Source organism: Bombus vosnesenskii, unplaced genomic scaffold (genome assembly GCF_011952255.1).
Source record: "Bombus vosnesenskii isolate JDL3184/JDL3185 unplaced genomic scaffold, Bvos_JDL3184-5_v1.1 scf7180000014105, whole genome shotgun sequence".
Lineage (NCBI taxonomy): Eukaryota > Metazoa > Arthropoda > Insecta > Hymenoptera > Apidae > Bombus > Bombus vosnesenskii.
The window spans coordinates 3,642,934-3,670,018 of NW_022883371.1; the positions used below are offsets into that span (position 1 = coordinate 3,642,934).

Here is a 27,085-nt window from a genome sequence, read left to right on the forward strand (position 1 = left end):
AATTCAACTAATTATACTATGAAAAGTCTTATTTCTATTTTTTTTTTTACAGAGAATTTATTAAATGTTCTTGTATGGACAAATTGTAAAATATCTAGGAAAAGAAAATAATATTTTTTTCTATGGTGCAAGGTTTAAAAATATAATTTTTATACTTTCAGGTATTATGAATATAGAATGAGTTGCAGATTTTTAATTGAATTGTAAACTGAATTAAATTGAGTTTGGTATTTCCCTATTTATGTAGTCGACACTGTATGTATAATATTGTTTTAAGTTTACGATAACTGTTGCTGCATAGTTTACTGCTTCGTTGCACGCTGACTGATTTATTTTGAATACCTCTGAACTTCCGAGCATGACTTAAACGCACGAAACCAGGAACGGAGATTGACCTTTTATCTGAATCGTACTGACACAGATTGACCTTTGAATATTATAAAATCTCACAGCATATAATAGTGAAACAAGATTTAGTTATACGTTGACAGATAGATACAAAGTTTGCTTTCAGATTTCATGTATTCTTTTAATTTGTTAGAGATAACTCGACGAAATAAAGTGGTCGTTCTTGTTTAATACATTTAATGGACTGATTTTGAGAATCTTTATCTTCCGTATTGCATAAGAAATACAAGCTTATTCATTTTGAAACCCTGACCATCTGTAAATATGTCGAATGTTTTTATTGTTTCAATTTTACGTAATGATACCCTTGTTAAAAGACAAACAGGATGTCCTTCCTCCCAGCAACGAGTAATTTATTTTCTTTTTAAAAGTAAACTGTACAAGACTTTCTTAAGATACCCATTTCTTTAAAGAATATGTTAAAAAATAAATAAAGTACATAAAATAGTTTAATGTTAAAAATTCATTGGTATATTATATATTAATTATATGGTATGTTTGTCAGTCTTTCCTTAAAAAACGAAAAATCATTAAAAAGAACGTCTTCATATCGCGATAGATATTTATAAGTGGACCAAAAACGTGTTCCATTCATGGTTTGCTTTCAACATTTCTGTGATACGAAGTGTAACACTTTATCGATCGACTACAATGCCGGTCAGATAAAAGAAAATATATACAAGAGTTACAAAATATTCCTATCAGCTTTTTTGTAAAGTCGTAACTCTGTTACGTATGCGTATAAATTTCCTGAGATTTAATGAGCAGATTCGAAACGAACATTGCAATTTGCGTGACACAAGGAAACGCAATTAATTGTCGTTCGCTTCTGTCGAATGTTGTTCGTATCGTTTCGGAGTATTAGCCGATTGTTACCTAACCGTCACGCAACCGGAAAACGAAGAGTAAAATTATATAACACAATTACAAAAAGGAAGGCGAAATCGTGACTTAACATATCAACATCTGCCGATGTCCCTTTGTAAACAACTGCAAAACGAGTGACATCGCTCGTTGTGCTCCAAACAATAAAACAAAGAGAAAAATTACTCGTATAATTAAAAATCAATAAATATATCAATTAGTACAAAGTATACGAAAAAGGGGAAATAAAACGTTGGTTTAACGAACATAAAGATTTTACGATGAGTTACCAAAATTAAACGAATTTAAACTTCTTGAACATGTTTAAATGCTTTGGCGAAATTCAAATATATGACAATAATATATATACCAAATAAAATACAAAAATTACTTTTATGTTCATTTTTCTTAAAAAAAATAATAGATGAACGTAAAGTAATTATAATCACGTACAAATGTCTGCGAATATTTACGACTACAAATTTCCACGCTGACTAATCAAGCCGATAAACAGCTTTCTTTAACCTTCGGCAAAAGTCCGTCGATAAAAGGTCAAGACCTTTTCCATTGCAAATTGCTGAGCGAGCAGTGGAATCTTCTAAGATTAGAAATAGACTTTGAGAGGAAATTTCGAGTCTGATCTTATGGTTAATGAATGACAAGACTGAATCTCACTTGAAATACGTCTCAGTGGCAGAGTGTACGGTTGTCACGCACATGCGTGGCCTGTTATCAAGGCAGCGCGCGTCTACGCTGCAACGTAGGCATTGCATTTAACGTCGCATCGTAGCATTGTGCTGTACTTGGCCCGGCCACGCAATCGCCGCGTTATGTAATTCCTAGGGATGGAAACAACAGACAAGACACACGATATTGCGGGTCATACAGCTGATATGACTGCATTTTACACGATGATACGTCATATATACGATTTATCGAATTGATTCGTGGTATTTTAACTAAAGCAAAGATTGAATAATTAAAGGATAATCTTCGAATTATTGCTGAATAGACAAACGTTTGGAAATTTAATAATTTCTTGAGTTTAATGTCACGTCGGTAAAGGAATACAAAAGAGTAGTGATTTCTAGGTTCTTCGTAGCAGTGACGTACGATTGTACTTGTATGAAACACGACTGAGATGACGAAGAACTTGTGCAATTTGGCTCGTGTAAAATGGAGGATGCCCCGAAGACTGACACAATGGAATTAATCGAGAAAACCCGATTTTTTCTTGTTTACGAGCATCATGTGATCTATAGGTTAAACTGTATAATTATTTACATTTATTCTCTTCCTAAAAATCTGTAAAGGTGACTGAGTCTACAACATTCAAATAATAGATGACATGGACGGTACAATTAAGATAAATGTACATTTTGTTTCAATTAAAATTCTTCATTTCTGGTAACGTTCAAAGTTCGTCCCACCAGCTTTGTACACGGAAAAGATTTAATTTCATCGTTCCCTTTGGTAAAGAGGAAATCACACAAGGTCGACGGTGACACGAATACTTGGTAAATACTGCCGATCGGCGGTGGTAAATATGGCCGTGAAAATAACCGAGGGAATGATATGCACATTTTCCGCGATAATTGTAAGCCAGTTACGAAAGCCTCGATATCAGCGTGAGCGCATTTCGTGCGCCACGTTGGTGACATTTCAAGAAGTTCAAGATCGCGTGAAATAAAAAAGTCTTCTTTCATAGGCGGTTCTCATGCAGCTACAGTACTGCGCAAAACTCTTGGACTTTCCTTGGGCTATGCAAAAATTCATCTACCTTAGTAATCTCATAATGGCAACGATTATCTTTTTAAAAAGTTTGTTACGCAGAAACGAATCTTTAGATATCTTTTTTATGGTGTTACTTCTTCATGACTTCTCCAGGGTCTAACAAACTTTTTCAGAAATATTTCGATAAATAATCAATAGTGTTTTAAGTTCTCCAAATATAATGACAACATATGACATAACTTATCTTAGACAGAAATTAAATAATGTACTAACAACAAGCTTAGTGTAATATCAGTTACCTTTATATTTCTTTATAAAAAGAGAATACCTCCATTTAGTCGGTGGCCAAAAACTTTTGCACAGTACTGTATGTCGAACAGCATGAGGTATGCATGTGTTATGTAAATCGCGATTCTCTAACGAGCGGAGGACATTGAAAGAATTCTGGTTTTGCAACACTGTTGCTCGCGCGATGTAGAAATACCTGTCGATGTGCTTCTGTCCACCCGCCTGGAATGCTATCCGATACTTTTTTAAACACATCCATGTTGTTCAATGGACTGATGGCGAGGTATGGCATGTTTCTTCGAATTATCGTCTGATATTCCCGCCAGTAATACTCGTAATATTACGAAATAATTCACTGATGTTAGGAGAAGAAGGATGTTGCTAGAGTTTACAAGGTTGCATTTGTTGGTTGAGTGAAAGCTAATTGATCTTAGTGCCTAATGACTAACGACTATATTGTGGTTGTTTATGTGTTTGTAGGAAAGAATATTTAAAGATGCAAACATGTACAAAATGTATACAAATCGCTTTTTAGGTTCTTTATCTTTGGTTACGTTTATAAAAATATAAATTCATACAAGCATCCATAATCTATTAATGGTACTACGTATTAAATTAGAATTTCTATTTCGAAATTCTTCCGAACAAACATCATAAAAATAAGAAACTGCTGATTACTAGAAACTGCTAATTCTGAATCTGCATATCGATCAGATTTCTTCTAATCAAAATTCATGTATCGTGTTTCAGATAAACAAAAACAAAATATCTTTCGATTCTATGGAACTAGCAAAATTTTACGAAATATTCAGCGAATAAATTCATACATCCTATAAGTAGTATAAATATATCGATAATTGTTTATATAGATAATTAAAATGTCTAGTAACCAAAATAACAGTCAACGTGAGACAAAACCTTTTCAACAATATGATTAGAAGTAACTGTTTAAAAACGCACTCCTGTCACGCATTAATCTTTCTTTAGAACGGAGTCAATTAGCTTTTAGAAATCGACAAACATTTTACCTCGAAGAATCGAGCGTCGAACGAACGAACGAATACGGAAATGAGACGAGCCGGAGAACGTCCGTCGTTCTGTGCATTGAAAGCCGGGGAACTCTGAAGGTAGAGGAGATATTAATGAGAAAGAAATACCGTTTCCCGTGATGTAATTAGCAATGTAAAGGCAGTGGTGACAAGACACGTACAAGGGAGGGAAAGAGGCAACAAAAACGAAAGAGAAGAATAACCAATTGGCTTCTGTTTCTTTCCATGCGCAATCGTCGATAAACTTATCGCGTCCTATTCTAGAAAATTCGAAATTTGCAATTTAAACGGGTCTAGTACGTTTCGACTTTCGCGAGTAGTATATTATCTGATAGAGCACTTTCCTGAATACGTTCCACGTCACGTAAATGATCACGTTAAAATTACCATTAAATGAACAGAATAAAGTTATATATACAGGGTGGTTGGTAACTGGTGGTACAAGGAAAGAGGGTGATTCTATGCGAAAAAAGAAGTCGAAAATATAGAATAAAAATTTTTCGTTTGAGGCTTTGTTTTCGAGAAAATCAACTTTGAATTTTCGCTCGGTACGCGTGCACTTTATCATGTCTCGTTATAACGGATCTCACTGTAGATCGTTGTCTCGATGGAAAAATTAAAAAAAGAAAAGATTAAAAAAAAAATTTATTCTATATTTTCGACTTCTTTTTTCGCGTAGAATCACCCCCCTTTTCGCTTGTACCACCAGTTACCAACCACCCTGTATATTACATATCATACAGAATACCATATATTAAAAGTGAAATAAAGAAGATTAATTGGTAAAGAAGAATGAATGTTCCGCAATGAAGGTCTCATGATGATCATAATCGAGCAAACGAACGCTCACTCGTGTATTCACTCGATTCGCCTGGAAATTTTAAATCTTGGAAACGGCTAGGTAAATCTGAAACTGCCGTTTCTAAAAACTCGGACACTGCCTCGAAGGTCCTTTTATTCATAGAAATTGATTATTCATCGTTTGTGTGGATACGTTTTTATGGGTCTCCTTTTTTCAAGGAAAATATTATAATTCAGATTATAATGCGAAATTTCTAAATATATTTCTTATCTTTCATCTGAAGATAATATTTCGCAAGTCAGATTTCAATTTGAATGACACTTTTCTCAAACTGCTTTCAACACATTTGCATCACAATAGTCGCATCGTGGACTTTTGAGTTCTACGTTTGAGGACGAAATATGGAAGAGATTAGCGATTCATGACCATGCTAGAAAACGAACGAAGGGGAAGTCTCATGCATTTAACGTGCAAGAACGTTATTCGTCATGTTAAGCGGTCGCGACATGTTTCCTTGTAGCAAATAATCGTTTCTCTGACGTATGCCATGTTTACAATACGAAATACCATTTCACGCTTGTACGATTTGTTACGAAACGAACTGTTAAAGAAAAAGAATATCTGAAGCGGCATGTAACGTCAGCGCGACTTTTCGACCATCGATTATGCATAATGCTCTCGTGTTTTATGAAAACAATTTAGAAGACGTTTACGTAAAGAGGTGGAAAAAATATAGATTATGGTATAAGAATTCCTTGCAAATTTTACGCACAGAAATCATATGCGATGACTAATTCGTGATTTTTTTATTTAGAGAAGAGAAAGCAGGATAGATTTTATGTAGCGCGGTGTTCTATTGAGAAATCAATACATAAAGAACTATCACGGTAATAAAATTAAATGGAAGAAATGAAATGGTAAGGAAGTATAATAGAGAAAATTAACATTGACTTACAAGCGAAATAAAACATGAGCCGTCTACAATCAGAATTATCAGAGTATCTAAAATGTATCATTTCCTGGGAATGACATTATCCTGCAATAAGATCTCTCGAATGTACTAAATCATAATAATTAAATCCACGATAGGATGAAATTTAATTTAGCATTAAAATCATCGAAGGCTATAATTAAATTAACAGAAGAGAGATTGAAATAAGAGGTACATGAATAATATACATATAATACAATAGCTTGTCTATATATTATACTTTACAAAAATCAATTTGAATCGCCACATATGCATTAAAATAAATTCTATACCTAAAATTCCTGTGAATAATTACGAATTGACCAGTTTGATTGGTAATTCTAATATTAACCGATGAGTAATATCCGAGCAATATTAAAATTGAAATTATTTATACATTTATAATAATATTTTAATATAATTATAACAATTAAATAATATTTAATTTCATCGGTTAAAATAACATTTTCTAGCCACATCATCCTCCAGCATTCCATTATTCGATAGGTACATACTCATTCTTTTGGCTTAGCTCCGAACAGCTTTTTGTATGGCGTTAGAGCGTCGCGACGACGCGCATTCCCGAGGGCGTTCTTTCGCGTGGTTTTAGCCCGCGAGCCGTAGAAAGCGGAGAAATAGGAAGTCCACGCACGAGAACAGCCTTCCACGATAGATTTATGTAACGCATGACAGCCGTGTCACGAAGAAAACAACCTCGGAAGCGTTTTATGTAACGGTAAAAATATCGATTATGACACCGATAAATTTGCAGTGGCAGCGTCACGTTGTTGATCTATCGTGCAGTTGCGTTCCACCGGACTTTTCTCAAAGGTTCGATTTATTGTCCCAGGATAACGCTATCGCCCATAAGTACTTCGATATTTCCAAGTCATTTTAGATATAGATATAAAATACATTTCAAGAATGAAACATTTTCATTTAATTTTAACCTCTGATCCTATCTCAAACGAACAGCATAAAATTAATAGATATTGACAAAAACAGTAATTAATACTAATTAGTATAAATAAAAAAGTAATAGGTGGATGAACATTGATCCTGCGCTAAGTGCATTTCTGAGTTAAGTGACTTTAAGTGTGTCCGTTCAATGTTGACATTTTAGAATGATCGAGAACTGTATTTTCAGTCGTACTGTAAGTGTTTATATAGATTTTACGAAATGTCATTCATTATAGATAACATGGAATTGGAGTTATGTAAATATATTTCGTATTTCAGTGAAATTTAACAGAGTTCTCGATCTCACATATGGCAAGAGGTAAAAAACTAATGGTAGAGAAACGTTGTTTAATCTTAATTTTGAAGATATAACAAAAGTTATCGATCTTCTGATCGAATTATGTTTCTTATCGAATTATCAGCTGTTTAAATACTTATAAATGACACTGCGCCTGACATCGTAGTCCTTTTAATGAAAGTGACACGTAACTCAAGATCGTGACGTGTATTCAATGAGATTGCTGATTTCAACATTGTCGCGTGTGATCGCTTGTTTATGAAGCTTCGTGACCCGGAAATCGAGATCCGAATTTGCGTTTTGTAGATGTGTGTGATGGATTCTTACCGTTGGCAAATCTTTTAACTGACTACGTTGAAAATAAAGAATATTTTAACATATCATTCGATCGAGATTGTGAAAAGTTCGACGAAGGCAGGCGAGGCCTCGTTTAAAGTAATTGATCAGGAACCAAGATACGAAGTAAAATGACGTTCATTCATAACAGGCAGCTTTCCATTTGTAATAGGAGTATTTCTAAATGATGTTGACAATCGTCCAAAAATTGGTACACATAGATAAAGATGTTGGGAAAGATTCGTTCGAATCAGGAAGATATCAGTTTGAAGAGGATGATAGTAGAATCGGCTAAATAGAGTTATTTTCGATTTCTGTTATAATTCTGATTTCCTTTTGAACTTCATTGGCTACGAGAGTATAAGCAATTATTATTCTTTAATTAGTGTTTTATTTTTCTTTAATTTTATTATGTTATATGCAAAGCATTAACATTATAAATAATAATTTAAATATCGATATTTGATATTTGAATATCGAATAATGAATTGCAAGTACATAAATTACGAAGTTACATAAATTTAAATTGAACTGTTGTGCTACGGTAGTTTGTAACAAGTGGTAATTATCGCTAATAACTAAGATAGTCGGTGCGACATTAAAACAATAATAAACAGTTTAACGCGTATATACTTTCCAAAATAGAAAACTGAGCAGGCTTTTCGCTTCCTATACGTACATTCTCAGTAGTTTATTATTACAGCTTATTATGATATGTTCTATAATATATATACTATTTCAGTATTGTATTCAAAAATTCAAGAAAATCGGAAAAAATATTCGGTAACATAAAACTGATATCTAATATGTGCAATAGATCTTTAATTCATAACAAATATTTTATCAAAATCCACATGAATCACACAAAAGCTAAAATGATCAACTTATTTAAATAAATCGTTAAGCACTGATATTAATAAATCAAGAAATTATGAGTTGTTGAGTATATATTTCTACTGTGTAAATAATACTACAATTTTAAATCGAATAGGAAAATTAACTGACTTATGGACTGTTACTTGGTTTCGAAGTTGTTTATCATAGTCAGTTTATCAATTATTATTATACGAACAAACTTGTTATTTATTTGAGACGTATAAATATGTTGCCACGCGAAGTAAATATGCAAAAATGTTCAAGAATAGATATAGACGCAAAAATATATAAAATCAAGCGTGAAACATACATTACGTTCAGGAAATATTCCATTTAACTTCAGTTTCTTTTCAGTATCTAGAAAGAAATATATTTGCTTAATCATTCTCAGTCTAAAATTAGACTATAAACATTCATAACCTATTTATATATCTCAAGTTAATAATATCTAAACTTGTTCTAATTTTCTAATTTTAATAAGAAAATTGCATAAAATACTATTATTAATATTCTACCAATGTGCCAATCGTGCAAAAGGACCCACATACTAAAATTGAAAAATTTATCCAAAATCGACTCGCTAGACTTTTAAATGCCTTCTATAAAGTTGAATGGAATCACGAAAGTATTAAAAAGAAGAAAGACATCTTCTTCAGTTCCTTCGAATCTGTGCGTTCTAACGGAACAGCATAGCGTCATGTCTGACTTTCACACGCCTCGTATCACTTTCCATGTCAGCAACAGCAAGTAGAAACGGAGAAATGGCAAAGACTAGCCACCAGCTGCAGCAGTAGAAACAGCGGCTGCAGTACGAGACGAGGTAGGCGAAAGCTCGACTCTCGAGTACGAAACCCGAGACCTTGAGTGCGTGCACTCGTGCGTCGGTATGTCCCTGAGCCGCAAACAGGAACACAACGATTATCCGGCAAATGAATGAAATCGAGTGAACCGGTTCACCGGCGTACATACGCGCGCTACTGCCACCGCTTCGGTTCGCTGCGGATCCACCTTAAACCAGAACCACTTCTTCGTGAATGGCTGTGCACGGCATGGTAGGCTCGTGCTCCGCACCGAATTACGCAACGGAGTTAACCGGCTGTCGTACGATCATTAATCTGACTGGTCACGTGTCGTCGGCCGCGTCATATTAGTTTTGATGCGACGCGTGGTGGCTTTCGAATGAAAAATTGCTGCTTCATCGCTCGAAGTCGGATCATATAAGGTCGTAGGACTCGGTGTCAATGGAAAATTTCTGAATAAATTTCCTCGCGTGAGATTTCAATGAATTCTTTTTTTTTTTTTCAAAGAATCGATGTTTCTAGCTTTGGTTTGTTTTTGAGTATTGTACTTAAGACTGGATTTTCAAATATAGCTCTTCGCGTACATGAAATATTTCGAAAGAATCGACATTTCTAAGTTGCGGGTTGTTTTCAGGATTGTAGTTAAGATTAGATGATACTGAATTATGCGAACTTTTATATATAGAAAATGTTCAAATAGGCAATTTTGATGGATTTTTAAGACAGTATATGAACTTTGGCTTTTTCTTCCGTTTCGTTACTTGGTATTTTTTCAGCTTCTGGTAGATATTTTGTCGGGTCAATTTTCCATCTAAGCTAAACTGTGAATTTGATATTAAACGAGAGTACCTCAGTGTTTGTAGTGCGTGTTAATTATAATTCCATCGAGGATTAATTAATCCCATTGTGTAAACATCTCGATTAACCCGCATTTGGATTAACCCAAGCGAATTGAATAATAGAGTATTGACTAATTACTTCGTCTTGAGAGGATGAGGTCACGATTCATTCCTCGTCGAATGACCGAGAAATAACGTTGCTGTTGGTATGGCAATAGTATCTCATAGTACGTCACGCTTTTATTTAGCTCGATACTGTCAATGAAATTTCCCAAAATCGACCTTGTCATATTACAACTGCGGTATGAAATCAACAGCGTAAATAGCAATGATCATAACCTTTTCTATCAACATCCATTACATCACTGACCATAGGTATTAAGAATGACTTATGAACTTGTGATAGAAAATTTCGTATGTATTTTATCATAAAGTAAACATTAGTCACACATTAATAATTAGAAGCAGTGCTTATTACCGTATTATTGCAGATACACGCTTTTCTAGAACATTGCATAATCCACCAACGTGCATACCATGATTTGCAATCGTAAGGGCAGCATATTAGACAGATCAAGGAAACCAACAGATATTTTACTCGAGTGATTATTTTAAACAATAGTCATTCATTCCTTAAAAAAGATATTGCAGAAAATCTAACTTAGCTTAGGTAACACAACCATAATGATAAAAAACATATAAAAAGTTCGAATCAAAATCTGGTCCCAATATTATAGCGCACAACGTTAGAACGTCATTTTCGTGATGTGAACCGACATCCATATTTGATCCCCAATGTTCCGTGTCATGACCAATTCATGTGTTTGTTACGCAGCGTTTAAATCATAATTAATTATATAGCAATGCGATAAATAAGCAGCACATAGCTCACGGGTATTTGTCGGCGTTTGCTCGTTGAATTCGTAATTAGTTGCAATTACAACATATATAGTGCAGTATTTCCCAATCGATAAGATAAAATAAGGGGCCATGAAGGAACTGGGGAAAATGGAAATTGTTTTTCAACGGGGAAAAACCGGAACTGGTGGACTTTCTGACGCGAGCGCGCGCACGTTATGGCTTTGTTCGTGATGTGCAATTTCACGGTCGTGACTGGTCTGTGTAGGTCGCTGATAAAAGCTTTGCGCTATCGCCAGCGGTCTTCGCTTATCGCCGCGAAAAAGCCCGAACGGCTGACGAATGACTGAATTCTGCATTCGCGAGAATTTTTGCACTCCTGTCGTTTCGAGTTTCCATTTCGACAAATTCATGCTGCTGGAATGCTACGCGAGCGTCGTATCTTATACCATCGAATGGAAATTTGGAGTCACATATCTATGTTTGGAAAAGTTAGTTCTATTTCATTTAAATTTGGAATCTCAGTTTCACATTTGGAAAATTTAAATGCCTTTTCAATTTCAAAAAATCACAGTTTATCATTTGAAACATTTCAATTTACATATATAATACAATAAAATCGTTCATGTGAGTAATTTCCTTGTGGCTTTAATTTCCACTATGTTATGGATGTGCGTACCTACACCATTTCATTTTTATCTAAGCACTAAATATTCAATAATAAAGAAATGATTTAAAAATGTCAGTCTGAGATACGATATTCGAGATACAGTTTTCAATTACGCCATTGTTCAACGATGTATAGGAAATTCTATAGAAGAGACGTCAATCGAATTAGATCGTTCGAATCGATACAGTGAAACGAGTTCTTCAGATAAGATACGCGTATCGATCAACAGTGTTAGAGTTTGTGTTGTACACTTGTGCTTCGATAGAATTTACCCGCAATACCATGTGGAAACGTTCCCTCGTGGAGGTGTTTACTTTTATAATAACACTATCGATTTTTTCACGCGATGGCAAACAATATTGATCATACGTGAACATAGAAACAAACAAGGTATTATAGATATTGTTCCATGGAGGCTTAATGATGACACTCACTAAAAGACCTAATCTTATCATGAAATCAAAGAAAGATTCAAAAACTTGATCGAAACGTCAAGAAGAAATTTTTAAAAAGATGTTGGATAATATTTATGATATCTGTAAATATACTCACAATATTGAGCTTTCGGAACTAGCTAATAAAATTTCAAAATATTTATAATACACACGATGTATTCATAGAAAATTTGCATAAACTTTCGAACATTTTCGTGATATTATGTATGCACATACATATATATGTATATAAGGTATAAAATTATTGATTTGCTGGTGTAAATCCTATTTAAATACATTTTCTATTATCACAAACATTGGAATATCCTGTTAATATTATACTTGAAAGAGAATTGTGAACAGGGAAAGTCATTGAAATTTATTTATGCTTATTATTATGTGAGTTGGATGCAGTAAATTGAGATTTCTTCCGTATAATACTGACGTCTTTAAATAGAAAAAAAGAAATAAATAATTGCTTATAAAATAAGGTTCGGTCGTCACTATTCTCGTTTCCTGGCAAACTATGAATATGCATACACGTGGAAATACGATGTTCGCACGCGCGAACTCACGTTATCGCATTCGCCTGAGCTCGCGCACATCTCGCGCAAATATTTGACTTCGCTCGATCGGAATGTCTTTCCCGTCGTTTCTTGCCACGAATTTTCACAAAACCGTATTTTTATCGCAAGCACGCCAAGATCTGAGAAGGACACGTACGTTTCATCAAATTCCTCGGCAACGAAAGAGAGTGAATTGAACGTGGATTTTTCCTCGACTCACCGGAACGAATCGCGATATTCAGGAATTGTTTATCCTTTGCGAAAACGATCGCAGCTCGAACGGCGAACCTCGATATCGATTGTTGTAACATCGATTTGAAATGAATGTGAACTAAGAAAAGACGTTTCTGTTTTTTTGAAAATATTGAGAAGATCAGAAAAATTTATTCAAAGATTAGATTAGATAATATAAGCAAGTATATTTGTAATATTAAATTTGCGTATGTTAGAATAATAAAACAAAAATTAGCATCTACAGTGTATAAATAGGAGTGTTACAGCATATAAATAGGAGCATTTTGTTTTACCAATTTGCTAAAATGTGTATTGTTTTTATGCAGACTGATATTATTGTATTTTGGAACAAAATATTATGACTTAAATATTCGATGAGTACACTGCGCTTTAAATTAAAAATACATCTGAAATGTACGAAGAAGAAATAATTTCAGTTCGTTTGTCAGAATTACTTACATCTATTTTATTGTCTAATTATATACATTTTAATATTATACATTATATATTATTATATTGTTGTATGTATATTATTTATAATATCCAGATTTCCGCATTTTTATTAGTTTAGCCAGTACGATATTGTAAATGAATGAAGAGACTTCTGTAAAACATTTTCCAATATTTTTGATTTCTTTGAAAGAACATAAATATCTCTCTTCAAGAAATATTTCATTCACAAATCTCGAAAACCTCACAAATAAAACTTTGCTAAGAAAACTGGTCACAAATCATCACCGCGGATTATCATAAAATTCTGTATGACTTCTCCTGTAACCGTATTTCACAAAATGAAATTATAATATGTAATAAATGAACTGCTTCGATAAGTCTATTAATCTCGATTAAGCCAGATAACCGTATGTAGAAAACGGAAATTAAGATGGAAAATAGAATTCGTATCGCTTGGTAGGAAGTTTTACGGCTCGATCGCAATAGCTCACTACATAGTTCAATTCTGTTCATACACGTGCCACGAGGTCAGCCGTAAAACGGTGCTGGAAGAACGTTAGCTTGTTACGCAAAATAACGACGAACGAGCGAACAGGCGAGCGAATACTAATACGAGTGTTTTCAGCTGGTTGGCCGTGACCACGAAAAGCTTACCTCTGGAAAATAGAAACTGGCTAGCAGCCTGGCGCCTTCGTATAAAAGACAAACACGATTATCGGCCCGGTTATCGGTGGCTATTAATCAAGTCACGATTTACCGGCGTACTGAAGTTGCATAAATTTTTACGCGAACGATTACATACGTCTACGAACACTTAATTTCCTCTAACTTTAGTTACGCGGAAGCGTACAACTGTTCTTCCTGCCTTTTGTCTTTTTCTATCTCTTCTGTGTTTCTCTTTCTGTCCTCCTTCTTTATCGAGTCGCAACATTGTCAATTAATTCGTTAATTATTTTCTCTCCTTTTTATGACGAGTGACGAGAATAGTTGACTCGTCTTTTACGATCAACTTATGTCATTAAATTACATTTCTTAATTAACATTCCACCTTAATCCATTTTTTAAGATCGCGGCTATGGAAAATAATTCGAAGGATTAATTTTTTTATTCTCCTATTATTAATTCTCCCATCTACGATAGGGTCTACAATTATATGAAACCTCAAGAAATTATGATAAATTATAGCTTGATACTTTAATGAGAACTTTGATTATGATGCTTAATAGTTATCTCGTTCGTATTTATTCATCAGTGGATCGATTTCTACGTGATCGTAAGTTAAGTGCTTGTAACGCTTGCAGATTAATTGCTGGACGTGTTCAAGGTGAAAATAATCGTGGCAATCGGAGAACGAATTATTTCCGTTTCTTTCACGCACAACGCGGTTGCATCAAGGAAACGAACTTTTCCGTTGCTCGTCTCGCAACCAGCTAATGTTTGCTCAGATCGTATCGCGATGCTATACGTTACTCAAACCGGTGGTCCGCAGTTACATCTGTAGGAAATGTTAATGCAATTACGTATGTTATTTGCAATTAATTCATTTACAATCGTAATCAACTAATCTCGTTATTCGATCATTTTACTACAACTGATTGGCAAACCGAAGGGATTTTATTCAAAACTGTTAAAGTTATTTTCCTCCAAACATCCTGCTAAACATGTATATTCTACACCGACGTAAATTAAAATTCGTACGAATATTTATAAAATTGTATGAATATCTCCTTGCTGAAAACGCTTTTATCGTTGCAGTTTATAATAAGAAAGTAAATATACGAATCTTTTCCTTATTTGCTTAAATTATCCGTAGTATACTAACGAATAATACCAAATTATTTCAAATAATCCAAAATCTTTCATTACATCCACAATATCAGTAAGTTGGTCAAAAATTCGACAAATCACCCGATAATCCCAAAAATTGTTCCAAAGTGGAATTCCTTGAGAAAAAATGAGCCTCTAATTTTCGAAACACTATACATTTCTCGTTACCAAGAAGCCAAGTCCTGAGGTGACTTTCGGACTGCTCCCTGTTAATCTGTCACCATGGGTAGTATCAGCGTAAGACGGTACGGTTGGTTTCCTGTTCGCGGCACGTATTATCGGATTATTGCGTTCGCGGGCTGTAACGTAAAAGTTCATACCGGTAATCCTTGGCATACTTAGGCCGGACAGAGTCGCGAGCTACATGCTCGCTCTTAATCTCGGTCGAAAAACCTGCTCGAACAATATGCGCGACACGTACATGTGTATTGTACGCCGGTGCACGCTAGAGCATGTAGTACGTAAAACGTTGCACATCTAAAGCAACTGCTCGCCTTCTCTCCTCCTGCTATACATTCTTATACCAGTGCTTCTCTCACGTTCCTGCTTCCTGCGTCAGAAAAATTGGCTAACCTGTTTACTGATGCAACAAAGGAAAGGAAAACCGAGCGAGAGCGTCCCGAGCGTGGAACTGCCGTAGAAACCGGAAGGAAGGCACACAGGGAAGGGGGAGTATGCCCCGGGAAAGGTTAAAATATGAAGCTATAAAAGACAGCCTGGCTGTCGTATATTTAACTACGTCCGCTTGGGGAATGGTGGATCAATTTTGATGGTGGTTGAACGACTGGTTTATCTCATAAGAGAAAATCGGTGAGAATTATGTCCTAATACAGGGGTTAGTGATTACAGGGCAGAAATATTCAAGTTTCTGTGAGTAGATATGCAACTGATACAAGACAGAATATCTATTTAATATAATATCTTATCTAATTCTGTTCTTCTCTCTTCTTTTTGGCCATTTCTGTACAATGGATCTTTGTGATTAATGTTTAAGAGATTCATTCAATCAAAGGTTAAAGTAAGTAATTAGGGACAAATGTATGAAGAGGAAATATTTTTTCAAGTGGACTGGAAAAAGTCAATCGTTCTGAAATCACTGTTTCAAGTGGAAAATGATGATAGACTAAAATTCATGTCTGATATGTTAACAATTGGATACTTTAATCGCTTGTGTAAATCTTCCCTCTACTATTTTCTTTCTAAACTAAAATTGATGGATTATGCGAGCACCGCTTTTGATAAACCATCGCCAAACTCTTTACCAATGACGGGTCCACAATAATATTATTATATTGGCGATGCTTTCGATTGAGAAGTGCGTCCGTATAACTTATCCCAATAAGTAACAATACTACATATGTAACATATATAGTATCTTACCCTCTATGTACGAATTATTTGTCGGAAAAGCTACAAATGGAATCCTCCATTCCCAAAATTATAAACCGTGTTTTACTACACTAGCTCTGACATTGAAACTGAAAAAGCATTCTCCCTAATACGGTTCTCACCTTTTCGATCTTTCAAACGCTAGCAAATAAAACGAATCTTGTAGCGAAGGAAGAAACGTGGAAGGAGAGTGATTTGGAGGATACCGGTGATTCGCACCAGATACTTGGCAAGGCAGGGATCGCAAACACGGTGAGAGTGGTTGCAAATAAAATTATATCGAGCAGCGGGAGAAACAAGTAAGGGATCCGTAAATACGGCTAAAAGGAAAGTCAACAGGGGCTAGGACCGTACGGATGTGCAAACGAGGGTGTAACTGGATCGAGCGGGGGTGCCTTTCGCAGTCAGCGGTACGCCGGGTGGAAGAAGGGGTTTCTAAAGAAAAATTGATAAGAGAAACGGGATGAACGATAAGAAAAAAGAACAAATATGCGGCACCGATCGATAGTGCCGGAGAAGAAACTAAATCGAATTCAATGGAGCACGGAACTGGGAAAGGGTGGTTGAGGGGTAGCCTGGTAGAAGAAAGAGGAAGACATAAGGGGTGGCTAGCTGATGGGTGGGCGAGAAAGCAGTAGAAACCGCAGATAACGCCGCAGATAGCCGTAGAGAGTCCTTAAACGCTTCAGAAACGAGTCGACGAACAGTGCAATGTGCCCTGGCCTTTATTTACTGAGCGCGTGCTGCTTTCCATGGGACCTTTAAAAGGCACGCGTGAAAGGAAAAGTGAAATGGAGAGATGAAGGGTGTATGTGTGGTGTGCGTTTCTGATGTTTCCTTCCTGTTGAACTTTCCACGTGCCCGAGCCTTGTACGAAGGGTGCGCTCGTGCGTGCTCTTTCTATCATCCCTGTTCGTGTATGCGTGACACATTTTATTCTATACCACGAATGGCAAATACAAAGGGGGCATTCTTTAAAAACGTTACGCTGGGCTTTTGATATAAATACACGCTGCGAGTAGCAAACATCTTCTTGTCGTGCAGAATGTTCAAATTTGGCGCTGGTGAATTATCAGATTTCGAGATTCACTGTTGAATCTTTGTGTATCGTTTTGTTGCAATAATTTGTCACAATTTGAAGTGTGAAACATTTTGAGGTATAAGTGATGCGATATAGTATTTAAATGGAGAGTAGAGTTTCTAGAAGATTCTGAAGAATGAGTCAAATATCCTCAGTTGTAGGGGAGTCACCATTTTTGTGAGTCAAGTATGATTCATTCAATGGAGTAACCAAATTGCGTGTCCTGTTTCTGAAAGAGAATAGCTACTTTTACTGTTACATATTAGCAACTACCGGTTTTATGAATGTTTCTGGAAACTCACAAAACCACTTTTCTTTTTCGCTACCTTAACACGCAACTTTGATATTTTTATTGCAAACTTATGTAACCTATTCTACGACTACTCTCTTGAATTTATTCATTATGTAACCTGTTGCTTTGATTTAAAATATTGTTCTCTGACCCACATATCGAATGTCTATCGCCTCAATACCATTACGATCGACCGATTGTAATCTTCAGAATATTGTAACTAAATAATCTAGACTCCACTTGTCTTAAATATACTTGAACCGTTAATCAATTCAATAACATTTATACGTAAAAGACGACGCAGTTGTCGCAAACAACGGATACTGATTTAAGATAATTCATTCGAAATACCATTTACTTGCTATCGAACATTCCATCAGATAATTGTAATAAAGTGTAAAACTAAAATGAATAAATGTTCAAATACTCGCAACAATGACCATGCAAGCGAACGTGTCGAATCGAGAAGCGATTGTCCAATCCTTATGAGCGATTTACAATAACTTGCATCGCAATCATCCTGCTTCTCTTCTGCGTTACGCGGAGAGAAAAATGGATTCCTCCCCGAGCCATGGCCGACGGCCGACACGACTTTATAATCGCGATTACGTCTCGCCGGTCTTACCTCATCGCGGAAGTTGCGATACAAATCTACCTTGCGATTTGTCGCGATTGTCTTTAGATAGCGGGCTTCCTGCACGTTCGGTTTGTCGGTTCGTGCTTACGCGTAAGTGAATCAAGGTCTTCCTATCTAGACATGATTAAATGATACTCCGACATCGAGGTGTTCCTTCGTGAACATCTCTCTTTGGCCGAGCGATATATTTAATATGTCATATACATGAGGAAATTTGGAAGATTTAAGTCCCTTATCTTCACGAAGAGTTTAATAAAAATAAATTGGTTAAATGACATTAACCTCTTAAATCTTTCGTGATCCCGTGCATCGTTAATGACAGATAAGTAAACTAGGCTCGTTTAGAGCTCGTGTAATAGATCCATGGATAACGACGAGATTACAAAAAGGTTTAAGTACGAAAGGCAGTAGCGATAATTAAAAATTGCTAATGATTTATATTTACGAGTAGATAACAAAAAAGCTCACTTTCATCTAATAGTAAACATTATACATAGGTATTACTCTATTTTGCTCGATACATTTCAACAACGGATAGAAAACGAGGCTCTAAATATAGTTAACCAGCTCCAAAAGGAACAAGCTCTCACCTTACTTCTTTTACTATCTTTAACGTTTGCAATGATTTTCGTATACGTTTGCACAGATCAGAAACGCGACCCAAATGGAACAACCTTCTTTCTTTTTTTCGGATATTCAATTTTAGGTCTCGAGAGAAGAGAGCGGCACCCGATAACTTCCCTTATCAATGTGATCGGGAGGAAAGCAAGCAGGAGTGTTAGGAAAAAAGTAGTACGTCGAGCGACCGCGACATGTCGAGGTCTCGCGTCCTTGCCAGTTACCCCACTCGTTGTTCGAGGAGTGGGATCGTCCCCCACCGCTCGTCTCGTTCGTTGGTGGCTCCCCCTACTCCCCTCCCCGACTCCCCCTTCGTCCACAGCGGTATGTAAGAGGCCGCACATGTTTCCCCGCGTTCCAGTCTCGCAGCGGCACTCGCGAGTGACTGTTCGTGTGGATTCGCGGAACGATAACTGCTCTGATCGAAGAAAAGAAGGAAAAGGAAAACGGAACGAAGGACATTACAGGGGCACGCGTGTTGTCTACAATATCTATATCTGTCTCTATATACATATATGTATATAGATATACGCGTGTACAGTAACGCGCGCGCGCAAAGGACGAGTTCTTTCCTCAGTGCTGCGTTCGAGAACTGACACGACACACACCGCGAACGTCGTTGCAGCGAGTAACACGACCGAATATCGATAGAAAAGATAGTGAAGAAAGGGGAAGCAGTACGGTAACATCGTTACTGCTCCGATCGTTTTCCTTTCTTCCCATAATCTCCGCGTCTTTCTTTTTTTTACTTTTATACGTAACCCGTGTAGCGATACGAAACGATCGTGTACCATAACCTTATTTCCCAACGTAACATCGTTTCACCAAAAGTGAGAATCGATTGCGCGAGTGACAGCTTGTTCTACCTTTTGGAGCTACACGATCTGTAAAGCAGTGTGACAGCAAGGAATATTTCGTGATCGTACCTTGCAGGAGAACTCAGGAGCACGGTGAGAAGAGGACTGTGGATACGCAACGAGGAGGATATTCCGAGGGTATTACGGAACTAGTGATCTTCCACTGACGTCATTTCGTACTTTCGTGCTTCATTCGAGGGACGAGAATAGTGTTCGCTGACCCAACAAAGACACGTGAGTATCGAACTCTTCTTCATTCGAGACAACTCTAGACGTTTCTTGATCATGATCGCGAAACGGAACCGTAGCTCGCGTGAGATCGCCACTCTGCTTCTTTTTTTCTTTTTTCCATGCTCTGTGTACACACGCGTCACACGGTCAGATAATTTATGCGCGGAACCCGTCACGGTGCGAATTCCGTAATGTGTCACGCGATCGGAGCACGATTCCACTTCGTAACGGTTCAAGAGCATTTCTGCCGCGTCTGTGGCGCAGTAATCGCGCCTTTGATCCTTCGATTATCGCAACCACCACGAAGCTCGATATATCGAACTAACTACCTTGACCAATCACCGTTTAAGATGACACTAAAATATATGTATGTTTCGTTTCGGTTTTACGATCTACGTCTCAGTCTTTATTTCTTAAATTAATAAAAAAAAAAGGCGACAGTGATGTGTAGTGTCTTAGAAAAGCCTGCCTACACTCTTTTAATTAGGAGGTTAGTTCTAAAAATCTTTTTGTACCATATTTTATATTAATCGGATTTAGGGACTTTGTTATATGTTACATGAGCCATTCAGAAGACATATTGATGAACTTACAGACATTGCTTTCTAAATTTATCTCAACGTATGAAAATTAACTATTTGTTTCTCAAGAATTGTATATTAATCGTGTATTTATGTAATGAAATTAAAGAAGTAAGAAAGAGTCGATCAATTTGACATTTAAGGAGGACATTTGACAATATTCGACGAATCTAGAAGTGTATATAAAAGTTGCAAAATATTTGCTGTAAATATATATATTTAGTTTAAAACGTACTATGCAACATAACGGTCTTCAGCATATAATTAGTGCTAAGAGCGATCTCAGTAAATATTTTTTAGTTTACTAGTATAATAAATAACTGACCGTTCAAATACTATGATTATATTCTTCTATGTATACGTACGTATATTTTCCATTTGTTTCGAATTTTATTAATATAATAAACGTGTTCCATTATACATAATGCTACTGAAATTTTAAAATGTTTTATATAAGACGCATAATACGTTTAGTAAAAGATTTCTGTAAGTGACCAAATACTTTAATAAGGCACTGCTTGTGAGTTTTAATGATCCTAATGCAAAATACGTTTCTAATTTCTTTCAGTAAATAATACATGTACAAAGAATTCATTAAGTATACGTATATAGACTTCTATAACTGACTGCAAAATCGTTTTAAAAATGTCATTTATATGCGATTGGAGAATAGGATATTTAGTTTATTGGTATATTAACAAATGAGATTATCGTTCGAGTAGATACCAAAGTTGTGCTTCTACGCTAAAGGTAGAGTTATGGTGTGAGAATATTGTGACGACAATCCGAATCGTCCGTTGCAATGCAGCTTCGTTTAAAAGGTAAATAATAACATTGGTTCGACACATCGATCTAGAAATTGTATTCGTCGTCAGTCGATACGAGGCGTTTCGCTTTTCTTCAAGGTCGCTCGCGATCTGGAACGATCGTAGTGACTCAGTCTCTTGGTATTACATCAAACAAACATGCCTATTACGACAAATTACGTTGAGGTCGTAACGCTGTCTGGAACATGCTTTTCCTACTGCGGAAATGACGATTTCCATTCGCGCTTAGGAATCGTGTGTGTGTGTGTGTGTGTGTGTGTCAAACGAATTAGCAGATTAGGCGCGTTAATTAATTAATGGGTTAAAATGCGGTATAGAGGTATTTACGCATTTATTTACGTCAGATTTGCCCGAGCTGCTTATGAAAATAGTGTGACAATAATAGCAAGGTCGCCGCTGGCTATACGAGATGGCGCATCGCGTCAGCGACTCGCGTTTGACGAATTAATTGATTGAAATTGCCTGTTGGATTATAATAAAACGTAAAGCCAGAAAGCTTTTGTTTTCGTTTAAGTGATGGTTTCTATTAGACTCTTTTTTAGTTATTTATTATAATAGAAGGTGTAATTAAAGTAATAATCGAGTTATTTATAAGTACATTATAATCGTTTTCTAAATTTTTACTACTCATAGTATTTGTAAGGTTGATACTCAAAATGATTAAATCATTGAATACAGTTTGTAAATTAGAATGTATATAATTCTCATTATTATTATTAGTATTATTCTCATATAATGAAATTATTACTTTGAATGATCCATGAATGAAGCATTGAGTATATCAAGTTCGTGAGAGTGACAACATCGTCTGGGTATAGGTGATCTTTCGTTTCTTTCTTTACGCAAAGGAAACATTGCAAAATAATTTCTAGTTCTTGGAGACACTGTTTAATTATTAGAGAATCGCCAACTTAAACACCTTTATTCGCTCGTAAAATACGCTGCGAAATGTTTTATACATTATGCAAACGAGGCAACCAGTTTGAGGATGTTATATAGCACATACAAATGACTGTTTTTAATTTAACAACGCTGTCTTACATGTTACATTTAGATATATGTAATGTAATTCTAGTACTATATCCATCGTTTAACATCATTCATTACATATTTCTCCTTTAGAATCATGTTTTTATACAGTACCTATGACCGTATATTAGTTTTCCCACAAACACAATTTCTCTATTTTCCCAACTATCGCGACTAAGTAAATCCCCAAGTTAAGATAATCGGAAGATCCAATAAGAAGTAATTAATAAAAATCGCAACGACGAAACCATTCGATCGAAGAATTTTATCCTCGAACTATTTCGTAGAATGTAAAGTCATTTCGAACGATCGCGAAGCGCTTTTCCTCTCTACGCAGTTCGAATTTTTTCGCGATTCGAGTCACGCGAGTCAAGGAAAACGGAATTCAATAGTTCCATCGATAACAGAGATAGAAATACAGAATAGCGGAATGAAGGACGAAGATAGAACACACTCATCTTTCTCTATCTCTCTATCTCTCTTTCTCTACCTCTCTATCTCTCTTTCTCTATTTGGAGCGGCACGAGGCAAACGAATTATCCAACTCGTGCCGTCCATCGAAATCGGATTATCGTCGATTCCTCTGCACCCAAACCCTACCCGTTACACCCTGCCCTCACTGTGTGTATCGATTTTCCACGCTCTGTATACCAGCAACTTATTTCCCCTGAGCCGTAAACATTCGGCCCTAAGCATTCGTCGCGCGGATTAATCACGGTTTAATTGGAAAATCTCGCTCGGCAAATAAAGCTTTCGAGGTCCGCGCAAAAACATGTTAGTCAGACCTGGTCACCGGAACTCTCATCTCATCCCTGTCCCTATCTCTCCCCCCCTCTCTCTCTCTCTCTTGTTTGTATCCACGAAAAAACAAAAGCTCGTTCGAATATTGTTATCACCCTTTCGAGAAAAACTTTTCGTTAAAGGTTAAAAGTCAAGTTTATGTCTTGTTGACTGTATATACGTAACATTGTACTCTAGTAAATTATTCATCAACTAAACGGTAAATATACCTATCGATCTTTGATAAAACTGGTTTAAAATTTTAGTATATTGTGCCTTTCTTAGTAATTCGTAAAAAAGATAATTTTTCTCGCAGGTTAAAAGCAGTTCGTTTCTGAAAACATCAATGATACTTGAATTTTGCACTTTCAATCTTATCGTTGCTGAAAGCATCGTTGTTAACGCGCACGATCTCCTCTTTTAAATTTTACGATAAAGTTTTTCTTTAAAAAGTTAAGTGTTTCTATGTATCGAGGGAAGAGCGAGATTAGAACATACAAGTTCTAGGACTACAACGAGGTCGAAAGAAATATCGATCGTTTGACATATTATTCTTAAGTACGCATAATTAGCGTAAACCATTTATCTAATGAGAATTTTGCGTGGATCATCACAATATTTCTAAAACTCTTACAGTACTTCACATCGTTATGTCGGCATGAATTTCTGCAGGTCTTAGCCTCGAGACGGTGAAAAATCGGCTAATAATTAACGAAGCGATCGAACGTCTCTCGTGCGCCAGCCGAAAATTAATATGCCGATATTGAAGGCTGAGAATTCGTACTGGCAATAAATTCCGGTAGCTATATTTCTTTACGACGGAAAAAGATGGGATTAAACGTCGCCATGATGAAAAAAGGAGATTGGTCAGGTGCGCACACGGAGCGTAGATGAGTTTAGTTGAGTATAAAATCAATCGTGGTTGTCCTCGGAATTAGTGTCATCTGCCAATTATTACGTGACGATTCGTCGTCTCTTTATTACCACAGTGTTGAAACAACGATTATTGAAAATTAATGCGTTTTGTTCTGATTAATCGCGATATGTATAATAGTATTACTTTGACAATTTTTTTAATGACTGATGGATTAAGTGTTCGAAGTAGAAGTTTATATAGGTGTATATAATATATTATTGTGTACATGTATAATTATATAGAAGATTTTGAGATTTGAATATGACAGGATTCTGAGAAAATGTAGAAGCGATTGAATTAGGACTTGAATTGTGGAATGTTAAGTTTCAGATTTAAAGATTCAGTATTTCAACCTTAGTCCCTTTTATTCCATTGATTCACGCGTTCTCATTCCCGTACCAATTAACAGAAATAAATTGCAACATTTATGAAGCACTTTCAGGGAAATTGCATTTTACGCTTTCGACCGATCTCCACTATAATGCGAATTCAATCTCGACGAGCTCTTTTTGCACTATAGAGGCCAAGCGTATATACATATATATTCATCGGGAAATTCGCGAAAAAACGAACGCGGAGAAAGCTGGAAACGTAGAACACAAATTCTACAGGCAGAGAAGGGAGAAAAACGAGACGAGTTCTCGCTGACGCTACAATTCATCCACCCTCGTGATCGAAATAAATTTTCTTGACACATTCGGCCTTTACTAGGCCATCAAGCAACGCGTGTAGACACGTTTTACCAGGGAGTGAGAGAAAAGTCGAATTTTCATCGCTTCCACTTCTTTCGCATTCCCTCCTGAACGAAATAGGGTGAGAAACAGCGTGTCTATCGTCCCTTAAAAGGGTCTCGGACCTCCGCTTTGTTTTACAGACTTTGCTAGACGCGATAAACGCTATTGGCCTTGTAAATCAGCGTCTGCTTTTAGTCCAAGCTGAGAATCGACTACTATTTGCACGCTCCGGTGCAATTTCTCACGTTTTTTGCTCCATGTAAAAACCCCGGATCCCTGTAAGGAGGAAACTGATTTTCTATGTTGAATCCACAAGCGAAAGTCTGATAATTATTCCTGCATTCTTCCTTTTTTTGTTTCGAGGAACGTAATGAAAAAGTCTTAAGAAAATAATGTGATGGATAGAAGAAACGAGTAAAGTTATTTTCTGTTGTAATGTGTTTTTCTGTAAAGTTAGTTAGGTGTATATAGATATAATAGAATGTAATAGATTATTTGTATTTTGCGAATAATGTAGAAATTAGGCGCTGTTTCAAATTGTTCTTTTTAATTTCGCTTTACTAAATTTAAACAAACGATACGACTTGAAAAGTATACTGTCATGTAATATAAAGTGTTCGTAGGCATTTATAATATAATGTACCTACTTATTGTATATTATACCTTGCCTATTTTGTTTTTTTTTCCGATGCTATTTGTACATATGAAAAACGACATTATACAATATCAATGTATTTCTTTTATCCGTCATAGGCCGAAGGGGTACTCGGAAAGAAAATCTCATGAGAAAAATTTCGGAAGGCCAAAATTAATGGTTTGTAATTAACATGATTTATGTATGCAATACATTGTGACTAGAATAATAACGTAATATTAAATCTCTAGTTTATTCTAAACGAATAATTTATAGTCATTTATATGTCATGTCGTTTTCATTAACAATTTTCAAAGAAAACGACTAAAATAATCTCAAATTCTAAGATGAAAATAAAGAAAGAAAAAGAGATTTCTCTACAATTTATTCAATTCGTCGGTATATTTTTCTTCAGCGCGTTAAAATTGGAAACTTGCGATTCTCTGTTTAATAAAATCAAACAAGAAGTAGTAAACGATTTTCCACGACGTTCCAGCAAGAAAAAAGAGAAATCTCGAGCTTTTCAAGCCTTTAATCTGATCTACAAGCTTGGATTTGTTAATTCACAAAGAGTTCTGGCAATCACTCCCTTCCAGCCGCGATACGTCTTGCTTTGAACGTCGAAGGAGAACGAAGTTCGCGGAAGCACGATCGCTTTTCGCGCGTCACCAACCGATCCATCAACTTCAGGATCGCCTCCCGGGTTGGCCAAGAATAGCGCTGAAAGCCGAATGCGAGACGCGCCATTGTTGGTCGTTGTTTCATTCCGAACGCGTAACGCCGTTCTGCTAATAAATCGCCTTTCGGTTGGTCCATGAAGGCCTCGTTGGTTTCCGTTTTTATGAAAAAAACCGAAACGTGAATGGACTCTGAATAGGAAATTAGACGTAGGTAAACATCTCTGGAAATATGTTTCGAAGATTCTGCCAGTTTTGGGTAACTTTGCTCTTCCTTTTAGACAAAACTAGCTGCATGAAAGGATTACGAATAACAAATTGCAAGTACTTACGTAAACATCTCTGGAGCCTGTTTGAAAAATTCTGTGATTGTTAGTAGTTTCTGAGAATTTTAGGAAGAATGGAATTTGTGGAAGTAAATACACGTAAAGATTTAGAAACTTTAGATTTTTAACCCCGGGAAAATATTTATAGTGTACAATGTTACTCTTTATTTCGATTGAGATGGGTAGCGCTTTGTTGTTTGTGAGATTTCT

At 36.0% G+C, this 27,085-nt stretch overlaps 1 protein-coding gene across 1 annotated transcript in view; it reads left to right on the forward strand.

The window, feature by feature from the left end:
- LOC117239730 (protein Tob1-like) overlaps positions 1-27,085 on the forward strand; it is a 122,429-nt gene that overhangs the window by 42,001 nt on the left and 53,343 nt on the right. The window contains exon 3 of the mRNA XM_033505543.1: positions 20,217-20,374. The gene's annotated coding sequence lies outside the window, so the exon portion shown is untranslated. The remainder of the gene's footprint in view (positions 1-20,216; positions 20,375-27,085) is intronic.